The sequence below is a fragment of the Anomaloglossus baeobatrachus genome, chromosome 3 (genome assembly GCF_048569485.1).
Source record: "Anomaloglossus baeobatrachus isolate aAnoBae1 chromosome 3, aAnoBae1.hap1, whole genome shotgun sequence".
Classification (NCBI taxonomy): domain Eukaryota; kingdom Metazoa; phylum Chordata; class Amphibia; order Anura; family Aromobatidae; genus Anomaloglossus; species Anomaloglossus baeobatrachus.
Window position 1 is genome coordinate 258,951,423 of NC_134355.1, and position 15,285 is coordinate 258,966,707.

The following is a 15,285-nucleotide window of genomic DNA, read 5'->3' on the forward strand; positions in this document are numbered from 1 at the left end:
AAGTCCCATTACAATGGGTACAGAGGTGCTTAAAACGGCAGGTGGCCCCGAACTTGCATTGCCCCTCATTGAATTGCCAACACACGCCGGGCTTTTGCGAGCCCCCCTGACCTGGCTGACTACCAGCACCCTGCGTTCCGGACTGGCCGGCAGACCCGGCCCCGCCCTGAAAGGGCTGGCCATATCTCGACGGCGCCATAACCCGTAACCACAACCCGATGTCCTTTTGGTCCCATCTAATAGAAGGTCGAACGGCCTTCCGCTGACGAAACTGTTCATCATACCTAAGCCATGTCTGTCCCCCATACACCCTGTACGCCTCACCAATAGAGTCCATATAGCAAAACAAATGTGAACAGTTCTCCGGCGCCTTCTCGCCTATCACACTCGCCAAAATAGCAAAAGCCTGTAACCAATTAGTGAACGTCTGAGGGATCAAGCGCCATCGCCGCTTCTTCTCCTCCTCTTTCTTGCTCTCGTCCTTTTTACCTTTGTCTAAATTAAATTTTGCCAACGGCAGCAGGGAGAAGATCTCTACGTATTCATCCTTCCATATCTTCTCCTTCACCTCTGTCTTAAGATGGGAACCCAAGGGACCCTCAAAACAGACGAAAACCTCGCCCCGCGCCCGATCATCCAAATGAAGCCTGTCCTCCTTATTCTTTTCCGTCTGAACCGACACCGACACCGGGGAAGCAATACCCGCCACTGGCGTTCCACTAATGCCCAAGGGAGGCGGATTAATCCAAGCCCCCACTGGCCCGGCGTGTTCCCGTGCCCCCCCAATCCGCTCCAGCAACGTACGCACACACCCTATAAGCTCTACCACCTCCCCCCCACCTGACACATCTCCTCCACCCCCCGTGGGTAACCCCTGCCGAAACCCTGGGTGACCTACATCCCCCCTTGCGTTCTGTACCTGACAATACTGGGCAGACAAACGAGACATAGAACCATACTCACCGGGCTGCACGAGGGTAGCGGCCCCGTCAGCCGAACTACCAGACTCCTGTCGTCCCTCCGGCTGCTCAGTAGATTCCTGGCTCCGCGCCTCCGCTCCGCCGCCGTTGGCCCCTGCTGCTGCAGGGCCGGAAGATCCCTCCAGGAGCTGATCCTGCGGCTGCTGTCCGCCCCCCCAGCCGGCTGCCAGAGGGGGCTGTCTGCGGTCCTCTGGATCCTGCCGACGCAGCTCCCACATCCCACTCCACGGGGCCCCCCCGACATTCGGGGCCTCTGCTGATGAGGGCCCTGCACGCCAGGCCCGGTGCACTACAGATTCCAGCCGTCGCAATCCGCCCCCTCCGCTAGGGCCCGCCCCCTCATCCGACCTCCACCGCAGACAGGGCTCAGGGCGCTCGGCCGGCACATCACCAGAGCGCCCCGCCGCAGCTCCGACAGCCACCGTTGACATAGTGGGAGCAGGCCCCGCCCCCAACTCCAGGGAAGGCCTGCTCTCCACCGCTGGACCCGGCCGCACTCTTGAATTCCTCCCAGACCGGGGCCTGCTGGACTTTTTTGCACATGGCACCCGGCCTGGAGGGTCCCCGGAGGGGCTTCTAATGCGTCGCTGGGCCCGGGGAGTCACCTCAGGTGATAACCGCTCCGGCGGTCTGGATCTCCGGAGGCGCCGCTCACGTGGGGGGGGAGCCCCCACCGCCTCCCGACTCCCTCCGATGAGTCCCTGCACAGACGCCTGCAGCCAGCCTGGAGGATGGTCGCCAGCCGCCGCTCGCAGCCGCTCCAGGATGTTTTCCACAGACTCCATAGCCGCAGGTAATGTGGCTGCGACTCGTCCTTCAGCCAGAGGAGCGGGAAAGTGCCGCTCCTCCCCTTTGCCCCTCCAATCCTTTCAAAACGGGCTCGCTCCCCCTCCCCCACCCATGACACCCTGACCTCCCCACCAATCAGGGTCATGCAGGCCTCCGCAAATGCCCCGGGGGGGGAGGGGGGGGCAATGCTCCGTCCTCTCTTAATCTCACCCACTTCTCAGCAGCGGCTTCAGTGGTGACATCATGGACATAGGGAGCAGTGATATCCTTCATTGACGAGCACAATACAGTGCAGGGACCTGACTGATCTTTGTGCTGCAATGCATTTGAGCTGGATGCATGCCCTCAGAGGCACACCCAGCTGAAGCAGGCACTGGGGGTCAGTGGTCCCCTCCAGCTCATGGGCTCCATAGCCGTCGCGTGATCTGCGGTCATTGGCAGTACGCCACTGACAGTGTGGTTTAAAGTGAAGGTAGTCTCACATTCAAAATTGTAGTGCGTGAAGAGATATGAAACTTAAAAGTCAAAAGTTCAAACATTGTTACCCTTTTGCTTGTCGGTGTACACACAACAATACAGTTACTGAGAATTACACCCAGTATACAGGGCAGAAGTGGTATTGTGCAGTGTATATATACAGAGTAATACAGATACTGAGAATCAGACCCAGTATATGTAGTGCCCTGGAAAACCAGGTAGATGAACATGTAGGCCCCCACCTAACACCAATCCCACGAAGGGTTAAATCAGCCGACCTGAAACCCTAGTCACCCCCCTCAAAGAAGGACAGACACACCAGTGGGCGGGACCAGGCAGTTAGGGAATGCCCACCTAGGGGTCTAGAGAGCCCGGGGAGGGAAAACAGTCAGATTAGATTAGTCTGGAGTTCAAGTCTAAGTGAGCTCAGGCAGTCAAGGCCTGTAGCTCGAGCTGACAGGTGCCGGGGTCGGAGCCCTGACACCTTGGCTAGGTGGCAGACGGTAGTCAAAGCCCGCAGGAGACGGGAAGACAGAGCTGGGTAACCCAGGTGGACCGGGACAGGGTTGGAGCCCGCTGGTACAGACACCGGAGAACCATTCCGAAAACCGTGTGCACAGAGGGGGTACTTGGACCCTAAAGCCAGGACCAGCATCGACGACCTAGCTAATTAACCAATTGAGGGCAGATAGAGCAACCGCCAGGGCCCGTAGATTCCTAGGGTTAGCGTCAGATGGGCACGGCTCCCACCCAAAGGACCGGGAGCGAACTCCCGTGTTCCATACCAGGAAGTCCCATCTACAAAATCCGGTGTGCAGAGGAGAGAGGTTTTGATTATCAACCCGAGTGTGGGATCAGGATACACCCGTCTGCGGCAGCCGGCGACCATCCCCTTGGTTTACCACAGGACTCATTGTTTATTCGACCGTGACTAACTTCCCTGACCTGGCTGGGTGCGCCGGCCCCTGCATCCATCATCCTCAACACAGAGACATTGGGCCCCGGGGCATCTATCCCTACCCACGCAGGAGTTAACATCCAGCTGCCATTACATCTCCCCCGGGTGTCCCACAGCAGCATCAGTGGTGCTAAACCTCACCACATACCATGGGTGGCGTCACAGGACCCCTCGAGCTGTACCGTAGATCCAGATCCGAGCAGCGAAGGCTGCTGACATGGGGGCGGCACACCCCGAAACTTGGCATCACGAACAGGATACTTACCCATCCACTTACCTGGTGGAAGTGCGCCTTGTTCTGGACAGTCAGCGGTGCTCCGCTGCCTGCAAATTTTGGAAAATCGCCATTTTTGCCGCCATTTTTAGGCGCGAAAAATGACTACCCAGCGTCTTCTTCCCCGAGAAAGGGTGCGAAGCTGAAGCCCCGCCCCCTGGGAACACGTCCAGAAGAAAAACCCTGAGGCCGAAAGCGAAACAGACAAGCCGCTTGAGAGGGCTGCTCCCGAAAAATCAGGGGGGCAGGCAGGAAGAGTGGCATGTGATGGGCAACCGGCGTCCTCGGGCCAGGAGCCTGCCATCGCTCCGGCAGCAGTCGCAGTTCCCCAAAAGACCAAAGCCCGGAAGACATCCCCTCCGGCCCCAAGCCTAGCCACATCAGTGATGACGCCATTCCCGATCCCTGAGAAGGCAGCGCATGTGATGACGTCAGCCCCGGCAATCCGCCCGGCCACAGCAGAGGCGACGCCTGACCAGAAGTCAGCAAAGATGCCAGCCGTTTCCCAGTACCCGGCCCTGACTGAGGCGCAGCCAGGATGCTCTTGCAGGGCAGCAGAGCAGGCCGTGGATCAACGGAGCCCTCTTCCACTTCATGTGAGCCCGGTCGTAGCCGGTGACTCGCCCACCCCAGGGCTATGGGACACCCGGTGCCGGGCCGGACTAGTCCGGGGGACGTCAGTGGTGGCTGGGCCCGGCTCCGTGGCCCTGGTGGGTGTCAGTAGAATATGTGGCTAGGTGACTTGGGGTGAATAAAGTTTGTGTTCGTGACGCCACCTGTGGTATGCGGCTATTAAGCCGCCGCTGCTGTGTGTGGCCTCCGGGGTGATGATATGGCAGCAATGATGGTACTGCTCCCCACAGGTGGAGCGGTGTCCCGGGGCACAGTTGGTGCTTGTGAGTGTCTATGCAGATGAAATAACAGAGGCAACTCCAAGGGTGCAGTTTCAAGTTCTTTACTCACAATTCTTGTCACAGTCCTGCAGGAACCCTTGGACTGCTGGGACCACTGTCAGGGACCTCCGCCGTTTCTGGGTGATTCTTGGAGTAAAAGCCGGTACCCTTCTCTTAAGTGTCTCTGTCTTCAGCTGTCTTCCCAAGTTTTGCCTTTGTAGGATGAACCTGGCTTGGCCTCCACAACAGCCTTCAGGCTGGGGGGGTCACCTGTCGGCTGATTATCCCTTTTCTAGAGGTTCTGCTGTGGGCTATGGCCCGGGGAGTTTACAACTTTCCCTGGGCCTCGGTTTTTACTGTTTGGAGATGATTTTGCACTCCTCCGGTTTCTAGGGACCGTCCCCTGTTGCAGCTTGATCCCTCCACCGATGTTCCTGTGGAACAGGCCACCGCAGCTCTACAGCTACCCGTGGCCCTGGGACCCCTTCTGTTCTCTGCTTGGTGTCACCTGGACCCTCTGAGTCCCAGGATCTTCACCAGGAAGCGTCTCTTTCTTTCTCTTCAGCTCCTGACTGACTTGGAGCCCTTTTTCCTTTCTCTTCTCCTCCTTGCCTGCCTCCTGCAGGCCTCCACCTCCTTCCCCTCTCTCTCTCTCCAACTGACTAACCTAGACCTTCCTTTCTTTGTCTGCACTCTTGTGGCTCCTCCCACCTCCCCAGTTGCTCTGTTCTACCCTATAGGAGCAGGGATGGGTCTTACGGCCCCTCCCAGCATGCAGCATGGGAGGGGAACTGCCACAATCCCTGGTCCCAGTGTGTTCCTAGCAATGGGTGTAGTGTAGATTTACCAGGGGACCAGTGTTCACTCCTTTCCTCACCCAGAATGGGGCATCACACCGCTGGATGGGGTGCAATGACCTGTGGCGACGGAAGCCTCAGGGGCGCCACACTGGCAGTGAGGGAGTCCGGATGGTCCAAACCCTTGAGCAGGAGGAGGCAGAGTTCGGAACCCGTACTCCGTATTGGGAACGGTAGCAGCAGCTGAAGACGGAGATCGCGGCCAGGGAGAAGAGGAAAGCAGAAGTCCTTAACAGGACCATCCGGGAGAAAGATCACCTCCAGCAAGAAACTTTCCGGGAGCGGGGCCCGACGTTCCAAGGACAGGTCCGGCACTTTAACCCCCAGAAGGGATGGGGCTTTTTCTATGAGCCGGGCCTGGAGACCGAGATTTTCGTATCCCGGCGGGATGTGGCCCCCATTTGCCCACGGGTCACCCGGATCGTGACCTGGAGCCAGGAGAGCTGGTCTCCTATACCTGGCACTGCAGAGAGAGGGGGTGGTTTGCCCTCGATGTGAAGAAGTGAGGGAAGATGGAAGAAAAGGTGTACCCTCACCCCCCTCTGCAAGTGAAGAAAGTTATTAGGTAGCGGTTCTTGGCTACCCCAGTTACAGTTAACTCCATTCAGTTATAAAGCTCATGGACCATGGCTGTGGACTGGAAAACCAACCCAAAAACTATTGAGCTTTGTAAATAGTTCATGGCCACACTTGTTGCTCACGGCAGCCACTAGAGAGGTAGATTGGAGGAAGGGCCTGTGGTGGAGTTGGCCGAGGCCCAGTCACTACAAAAAACGGTGACTAACCTCTAGGCCAGGGGTCCCCGGACTTGGGAACCCATGACAAGGACTGCCGGGTAATGAACTTTTTACCCGGCCCATAAGGGCGTCACCCGGACCCGTTCCCGGACTTGGGGCAAGGGGTGCCAACCAGTTCTTAGAGGTGGCACCAGGGTCAGGTTTGTTTAGGTGGGAGCAACAAGTAGGTGGCCCGGTCCGTCCCGTTTTTATATGTGCAACGTTTAAGGACCGGGAGCGGACTCCCGTGTTCTATACCGGGAGCTCCCATCTACAAAATCCAGTGTACAGAGGAGAGAGGCTTTGATTATCAACCCCGGTGTGGGATCAGGATACACCCGTCTGCGGCAGCCGGCCACCATCCCCTTGGTTTACCACAGGACTCGTCTGTTTATTCGACCGTGAGTAACTTCCCCGGCCTGGCTGGGTGTGCCGGCCCCTGCATCCATCATCCTCAACACAGAGACATTGGGCCCCGGGGCATCCATCCCTACCCACGGAGGGGTTAACATCCAGCTGCCCTTACATCTCCCCCGGGTGTCCCACAACAGCAGCGGTGGTGCTAAACCTCACCACACACCGTGGGTGGCGTCACAGACATTTTACAGATGATTCCGTACAAATACAGGAGACAGTGTGGTTTAGTTTATGTACATCACAAACTTTATTTTGCACTTGTAAACTATAAATAACAGAAAATTATTAAAATAAATATTATATTTATCACAATCACTCTCCTATAATGCACTAATGCAGACGAGTAGAGGCAGGAAAATATAGTTCCTAGAGGTTGCCTTGCAAATCTGTCAGCACAATACAGGCTTCCATTTTCCATCTAAGATTTGTAAACAGATGAACAAACCTGAAGTTCGGTACAAACTCAAGACTTTTCCAAGCAAACAAATTTGGAGTTCAGAAGCTTTACGAATGCAAAATGCTCATGCAAGCATCACTGTTCTTGGGTGTGTATGGTGCTTGGTTCAGTGCGAGCCGCTTGCAGGGTTTGAACGGTTCGCACTGGGGGGGGGGGTAACAACAGCATTATCGGATGTAGTGTGCACAAAAAAAAAAAAAAATATATATATAGAAAGAACTCCGTCCAACCTTCTCTGGTAGTGATGTGCTTATGGCTGGCTGCATGAGGGTGGAGACCCAAACTGTCAATCATTAACTCAAATGAAGTTCAGGTCAAGTCCAGGTCCAAAACTGAACTTGTATTATGGATGAAAAGGCTAATATAAACTGGAAAGATTCAGTAAAGACTGACAGAAATGGATTTAGAGTATACAGCAAACGTGTTACAAACACATTAGATCTCTGTCAGACATACTATGGTGCGCTTGCTAACCAGTTAAATAACAGTGTCATTTCCCACCCCATGAACACTGGATGCCGTATGGTTTGTCATGACAGCTGGTGGTCAGCTGATAACCCGTCACTGTCATTACACGGTAATCTCCTGAGAATGCCAGCGCTATTTCTGCTGTACAGTAGCAGAGATCGGACTATATCACCTTTGAATCGCCTAAGAGGAACTAGGTAAAAAAAAAAAATAAAATATATGAAAGTGTAGAAAAAAAAATTCAAATCACTCCTCCCTTTTGCCCCATTGAAAATAAACCAATTTAAGAAAAATAAGATACAAAGATTTGGTATTGCCGCATTCAGAAATGCCGGATCTATTAAAATAAGGGCATGCTCACACGAGCGTGAAAAACAGACTATGTTTGCCAATGAGGGAGAGCAGTTGGGCAGCTTTTCTCGTACCGAGATTTTGGATGCGAAAAAAGTCGCAACATGCTGCGATTTTCTGCGAGAGCCGTATCTCTCGCACCCATTCAAGTGAAACATCGGACTGCACTCGGATGTTATCCCAGTGTAGTGCGATATATGTACAGGCTGACAATGGAGGAGATGGGGAGGATTAACCTCTCTCTCTCCTCCGCAGCACCCGCCCTCAGCTTCACAGCTGTGACCCAATCGCAAGATCGGGTCACAGTCGCATGACACTCGGCTCCGGCTCGTAACAGAGCCTGAGTCGGGGGTCATTAGCATATCGCATCTGATGCTGTCGCATCATACGCTAGTGTGACTCCAGCTTAAATAAAATAATCTGATTGGTAAAGAAGAAAAAAACTCAAAACGCCAATATACAATACAAAATACAATAAGATTTGATCAAAGTAATGCATCATCCCAAAATGGTATAATTAAAAACGTCAGCTTTTTTTAATACAAAATTCCTGAATATTTTTTTCACCACTTGGATAAAAGTAAAACTTTACATGTTTGTTATCTGTGAACTCATACTGACCTGGGAAATCATAATGCCAGGTCAGATTTACCACATAGTGAACATGGTAAATAAAAAACCCAAAAAACAATTATGGAATTTCATAGTTTTTTTTTTTTTTTGCAATTTCACTGCACTTGGAATTTTTTTCCTTGTTTTCCAATACAATGTGGGGCAGAATGAATGGTGTCATTCAAAAGTACAATTCGTCCTGCAAATAACAAGCCCTCATGAGGCTACATTGTATTGATTGAAAAATAAACAAGAAAGTTATGGCTCGTGAAAGTAAGGGAAGAAAAAAAACTACTACACGAAAAATGAAAAATCACCGGGTGGTAAAAGGGTTAATGTATTCATTAGCTTGTTTTTACTCGCATCAGTTACTAAGAGGACAGAAGAAAACCTGCCCAAGCAATGTCATGTTTGGCTGAAAATACTCTTATTCCACTAGATCCTCCTGTTTACACACACAAGACTAGAACCACCATGCACTATGGTACACAATAGAAATTGCCCCAGTTTTCTTATTGAATATTTTAAACTATTAAATCTATACAAACAAAACATAAAATATCCTAAATTCCATCATGCTGCTATCTCATATCTTTGATAAGCAAATAGCTTTCACAATGGTCATTTTCTTATTTGTTAAACCATTCGTAAAAATAACACAGAAAACAAGATTTATTTTTTTTAAAAGAAGCAATAAGTTGAGCTAGGCACCATTGCTTTGATAGTATATGCATTGAATACTTCATATCCAGACAACTATGTATCAGCAATAATGAGATAAACAAATATATTAGACACACATTAAAGGGGTTGTCCACTACCAAATAATTCCTTATTAATAGCCACAGGGTGCAACATGAAATTAAAAGGCCTATACTTTCCTCCCAGACTGATGCTGTTCTTCTGATTTCAGTGCAATCTCAGGTGTTTCCCACTGGTCACATGACATAATCATTAACACATGATCGCTACAGCCAATCAGCAGTTCCTGATTCTCATTATTCTGCCATCGTGGAAAAACACTGTTCAGGTCTAACAGTATGGCCTAGTTCACACGTCCGTGTAAAAAAAAAAAAAAAATGCAAGTGATGCATAGTTCATTTGCGACATCATTATGGCCATCCGTGTGTGTTATCCGTGAGACCGGTACTTGAAAAAAACGTATGATACTGAAAAAAATGGGGGTTTTTATGTGTAAAAGATGTGCAAAGCTAGAAAAATTATAGATTACTGGTAGTGTGCCACCACCCTCCATATTCTAAGCTTGCATCCTTTAGTGCCTTTCATGTTGCACTAAAAGGTGTTTAGCCTTGAATCTAGCCACAAAAGAAATAATGAAATGAAAAAAAAACGACATGGGGTCTCCCCTATTTTTAGTAGCCAGCTAAGGTAAAGCAGACAGCTTTACCTTGGCTGGTAATCCAAAACAGAGGTCACCCCATGCTGTTTTTTTATTATTTATTTTTAAATAAATTAATTAAAAAATGAAAAAAAAAACCTGGGGTCCCCCTTAAATTGGATCACCAGCCAAGGTGAAGCTGACAGTTGAGATCTGGTGTTCTCAGAGTTGGAAGGGCCATGATTATTTGGCCCTTCCCAGACAAAAAATAGCGGGCCACTGCCGCCCCAGAAGTGGCGCGTTCATTAGATACACCAATCCTGGCACTTCACCTTGGCTCTTCCCATTGCCCTGGTGCAATGGAAAATGTGGTAATATTTGGGGTTGATGCCAGCTGTGTATTGACAGCTGGCATCAATCCCTGGTATTAGTAATGGGTGGGCATGTAGCAGACACCTCAATTTCTAACCCACTAGATGTAAAAAAAACACATAAAAAATACTTTATTTATAAAAAAAATAGCCCCCCAACCCTAGCCCTCATTCACCAATTTATTATAAAAAATAAGTTTAGAAGTTCCACCGTAATCCACATAGAGGTATTATGATGTTCCACAAAAGCAAACATGAGAGACATAAGTAGAGAGATTTATTAAAGAAATAAAGACCAAAGACACATCCATTCACCAATTTATTCCCCATCAAAATCCCAAGCAGATCCGCCATAACCATATGGTGGTTCCATGACTATCCCAGTTACAAGTGAAAAGGTTTTGGTACCGTGTTAGCCAGTTGAAAAATTATTGAATGTTCTCAGTGAGAGGAACTCTCAGTGAGAACATTCAATGACGTTTCCAGACTTACTGTTCCAGCCAATGAAGAAAGTTCAGAGAACAAATTGTATACGCTGGCACAGCAGCCACTGCTGGATCTCATGTGGCTTTGTTTGAGGTCAACACAGGTCACAGCAAGTGGATCACACAGTAGCGTGCAAACTGCTGGCGGCTGTCATGAGCGGTGACATCATGAGTTTATCACAGTTCACAAGAGGCGGAGGCACTGAACTGCAGTGAACTCATGACATCACAACATGTCACAGCTGCCGTTGCGTCTCACGTTAGTATGGGACCTATTTGCTGTGACATGTGGTGATGTCATGAGTAGAGGTGAGTGAACCTTTCAAGGTTCGGTTCGGGTTTTGCCGACTTTACCAGTTCCCATACAAACAGTTCAACGATTATATAGCTGAACATCACCAAATTTAATGAGAGGTAAAACTTATGTGTTAGTAAGGGCTAGGGGTGCTGGTGTTAGTGAGGGATAGGGGGTCTGCAAAAGAAAGAAAATAAGGAATAAATCAGGACAGTTATATTTACTGACCTTCCCCGAGGCTGTCACACTACTTCCCAGTCCGCTCATTAATCCTCATACATATTTACTCATTCCTTCACCCACCGGCAGTCCCAGCAACTCTGATTTGTTGCAGTCTGACCGTGCCCCCACCATGTGTGACTGTATTTGTGATGGTTGGAATCTGCGTCCCTACAGTGGTATAAAAATAAATAAAATGACATAGGGTTACCCTATATTGTGATACTCAGAGCAGATAAAGCAGATGGCCACAGGCTGCAGCCCCCAGCTTTGTATTTATCTTGGATGTGTATTAAAATGCGAGGAACCCCATGTGGCTTTTTTAAAAGTTATTTAGATAAATAATGTAAAAAGTGTGAGTGCAGTCCCTTCCCAATTTTGATACCCAGCCAAGATAAAGCTGACAGCCAGGGGCTGGTATTTTCAGGCTGGGGAGGCCCATGGTTATTTGGACCCCCAGCCTATAAATAGCAGCCCGCCGCTGCCCAGAATGATCACACTCATTAGATGGTGCTAAATACGGGCATTACCAGGCTTATACCGATTGCCCTAGTAAGGTGGCAATTGGGGTAATATAAGTGGTTAATGACAGCTGTCATTGTCAGCTGCCATAAAGCCCTAGATTAGTAGTGGGGAGTGATCTATGAGACTACCTTATTACTAATCAAGTGAAAAGAAGTAACACACAAACACCGAAAATATCCTTTATTTGAAATAAAATACACACACCCTCTTTAACATTTTTCTAACCCCCAAAACACCCTTTCAGATCTGACATAATCCACATGACTTCCCACGACAATCCTGACTCTGCTACATACTGAAGTCACAGCGCACGGGCAGATTAGAAAACATGACCGCCCGCTGTGGCTTCAGGCAGACACTGACTGAGCCGCAGCTCTGATCGGTGACATTGCTAAGTTTACTTGCAGTCACAGGTGGTGCTTCCCACGGTCTCCTACCTGTGACCGCAGGTAAACTTACCTCAGGTGAATTTATTGAACTCAGTAACCTCACCTAATTTTGGTTCAGGAATTGAGAGTATAAATTTCCGCACCAAATGTACATCTCTTGGCAAAAAACACACAAAAATGGTTTTGACGCCATTTTGGTACATTTTCTGCCAGGAGATGCAAATTTGGTTTTGAAATGTCTCCACTAGATTTCTGCACCAAATTTGCATCTCCTGGCAGAAAACTGCACCGAGACTGCGTCAAAATTGTTATTGTGAGGTTTCTTAGCCAAAAGATACACAATGAATTTTGATGTGCTTTTTTGCTAAGAGATGCAGATTTGGTACAGAAATTTGGTGTATATCAAATCTGCATCTCTGCATCTGTGGCAGAAAATCATGGTTTTGACGCCAGGAGATGAAAACTAAACTGCTTTTTTGCCAGGAGGTGCAGATTTGGTAGTGAAATTTAGATACCAAATTCCTGCACCAAATCTGCATCTTCTGGCAATAAACGCATCGAAACGTGATGCGGTTTTAATGTGTTTTTTTGCCAGGAGATGCAGATTTGGTGCAGGAATTTGGTATTTAAATTTCATGCATTGAGCCCAATGACTTCACCTGAGGTGAGGTCACTGAGTTCAATGAGTTAAAAATAGGTCAGTTCACCTGAGGTCACAGCTGGAGTACTGTGGGAACCTCCGGTTGTGACTTCAGGTGAACTCAGTGATGTCACTGCTCACATCTGCAGCTCAATCAGTGTGCCACATTTCTTTATGTGACTGTGCACTGCAACTTCAGATGTAGCAGAGTCGGTATCATCATGGGACCCCGTTTGGATTATGTTGGACCTGCAGGGGTGTTTTGGTGGTTAATAAAATGGCGAAAGAGGGTGTTCTTTTTGTGCTTTTTTTTAAATAAAGGATTTTTCTCTGTGTTTTATGTTTATTTCTATTGATTTACAGGATTAGTAAAAGAGGGTGTCTCATAAACCTCTCCACATTACTATTTCAGGGCTTGATGACAGCTGATAAATCATAGTTGTCATTAACCCCGTATATGACCCCGATTGCCACCGCCCCAGGGCAACGGGGATGAGCCAGGTAAAGTTCTGCAACTGTTGCATCTACTGGATGCGATAATTCTAGGCAACTGTGGGCTGCAATTTTAGGCTTGGGGGCCAAAAACAATGGGCCTCCCAGGCCTGAGAATACTATCCCACAGCTGTCTTCCTTATCTTGGCTAAGTATTAAAATTGGGTGCGGACCACTCGACGTTTTTTAAAATTATGTATTCAAATAACTTTTAAAAAAGCCGCATGGGGTTCCCTTGCGTTTTGCCTCCCAGCCAGCTGGGGGCTGTAGAATGTAGCCGTCAGCTTTATCTACGTTGGGTATTAATATACGGGGGACACAAGGTCTGTGTGACAACACAGAGGTTTGAAGATCCGTATTGATTTTAATTAGTATGTATGTGAACATGTCTCTGGTACGTGTGAAAACGGACACCACACATACTGGCAACATGGAGGTGTGATTAGCTGCAGCAGTAACCTGTTTGTCAGGTGACCTGAGGATATCACAGCACTCAAATAGATAGAATAATGACAAACTGGGAGGTAAGTATAGAGTTTTTATGTTATGCTACTCCATGACAATAAGTGGTTGCCCAGTAGTTCAGTAGTAGACAGCCCCTTTAAGTACAATAAAGATTTTATTATCATTGACAAGCCAAAAGCTGAAAACCATTTAAATTGACACTCAAAGGTACTACAGTATATACAGTATATTAAACATCAGAAAGGAAAGAAACCATAATCAGTTTATTTATTCTCCTCTTTCCCTGGAGGATCTAAAATATCCCCAGAAAATATAAAACTGATGCAAGTATATGGAGCAGTTTAGGGCTGGGAATCAATGCAGACAGTAGTATCCCACATAAAATATGTACGGCAATTGAAAAGACAAATATGACTTGTAAGGGTCTCAATAAATAAAGTGCTAGTTTAATTTAAAGCGCACCAAACTTTGCATACCTCAAGGTGTTTTAAATCAACGCTTATAGATGTACAAGAAAGATTGATATTTCATTCATGGTCTGAAAGAAGCTCAATGGCACAAATTCCATTGTTTGAGAAGAAAACGCAGGAATGATGTATTGATATTGGGGAAAAGAACCCGTTACAAATATATGAAAAGGCATGTGGTCACTAAAGTATATCATTGCACAGGCTTATATGCCAATTATTTTATGCACCCTTATTTCATTTTTACCAACATTACGAGGATTTGTCATCAGAGTCAAATTACAACGGAGACTCTATAAGTGATGCCATCATTGAGAAGGACTCTAAAGTACCGCACACTTCCCTTCAGCTCTGCCAGCATCGCCATCTATATGGCTGCAAATTTTATTGAACCATAAAACACAAATATAACTCCGAATACAGTAAAATAAGCTCGCCTACCCTTCAAGTCTTCGATGAAAGCGATGCTCATGTATTCACATTCCATCCCATGTAACCATTGGAGAATAGTGATTAGGACAGCTCTTACCTTCTCAGCAGTAGTATTAAGAGAAAGCAAAAGGTATTTAGAACAAGACAAATTCTTTTCTTACTGTGGAAACAAATACGTCATTGCCTTTCCTTCCTGCTCAGTCAGTACGACCCTGGGAGACCTCATTAACTGCTCTGGTCATGAAGCCTCAGCAAGAACTAAGAAGTCTTATCACATGGAAAGGGTCTTCCTGTCAGCATACGCCACAGGGAGGGCATGATGCATTTCTAGTCAATGTCAATCTTTCCTCTAAGCTGATTCTTTCTTATAGCCCCCCTTCTGATTCTGAAAGTACTGAGTCTGAAAACCAAACCACAACCTTTCTGAGCAGTAGCTGTATCATGGTTAAAGGGCTAGACTGTGACTTCTGCCATGCAGAAGCTGCAAGTGATAGGGAAGTCCCAAGTAACTATTCCAGTGGTGTACATGGAAACAAGGATATAGACCCCAGGCCTTCCCTAAGACACAGCTAAGAGAGGTTCCCCCAATAGAAAAACCTCAGATCACCCTTGTATTTAGCATCTATGCTCTTACGGAAGAAACCAAAAGTCATGATGGGGGTCAATTTTAAATCTTTGAAATCGCTGCAAGACAACCCACATTCTTGCACCACTATAGATTCATAGACCAAACTTAAGAGTAACTATATCTTGGAAATGGATTTCCACATTTTATTGTAATAATTACAAGCAGATTGGTTGGGATCCAGGTCCTGAGACCTCCTACAGATCACTCAAACCCATCCCCACAAGAGGTG

At 48.0% G+C, this 15,285-nt stretch overlaps 1 protein-coding gene across 2 annotated transcripts in view; it reads right to left on the reverse strand.

Annotated features, from left to right (window-relative positions):
• The window catches only part of SYTL3 (synaptotagmin like 3), a 232,743-nt gene extending 218,137 nt beyond the window's left edge, over nucleotides 1-14,606 (reverse strand). For both annotated transcript variants that reach the window (XM_075338237.1, XM_075338238.1), the window contains exon 1: nucleotides 14,438-14,606. The gene's annotated coding sequence lies outside the window, so the exon portion shown is untranslated. The remainder of the gene's footprint in view (nucleotides 1-14,437) is intronic.
• Between the last annotated feature and the right edge of the window lie 679 nt (nucleotides 14,607-15,285).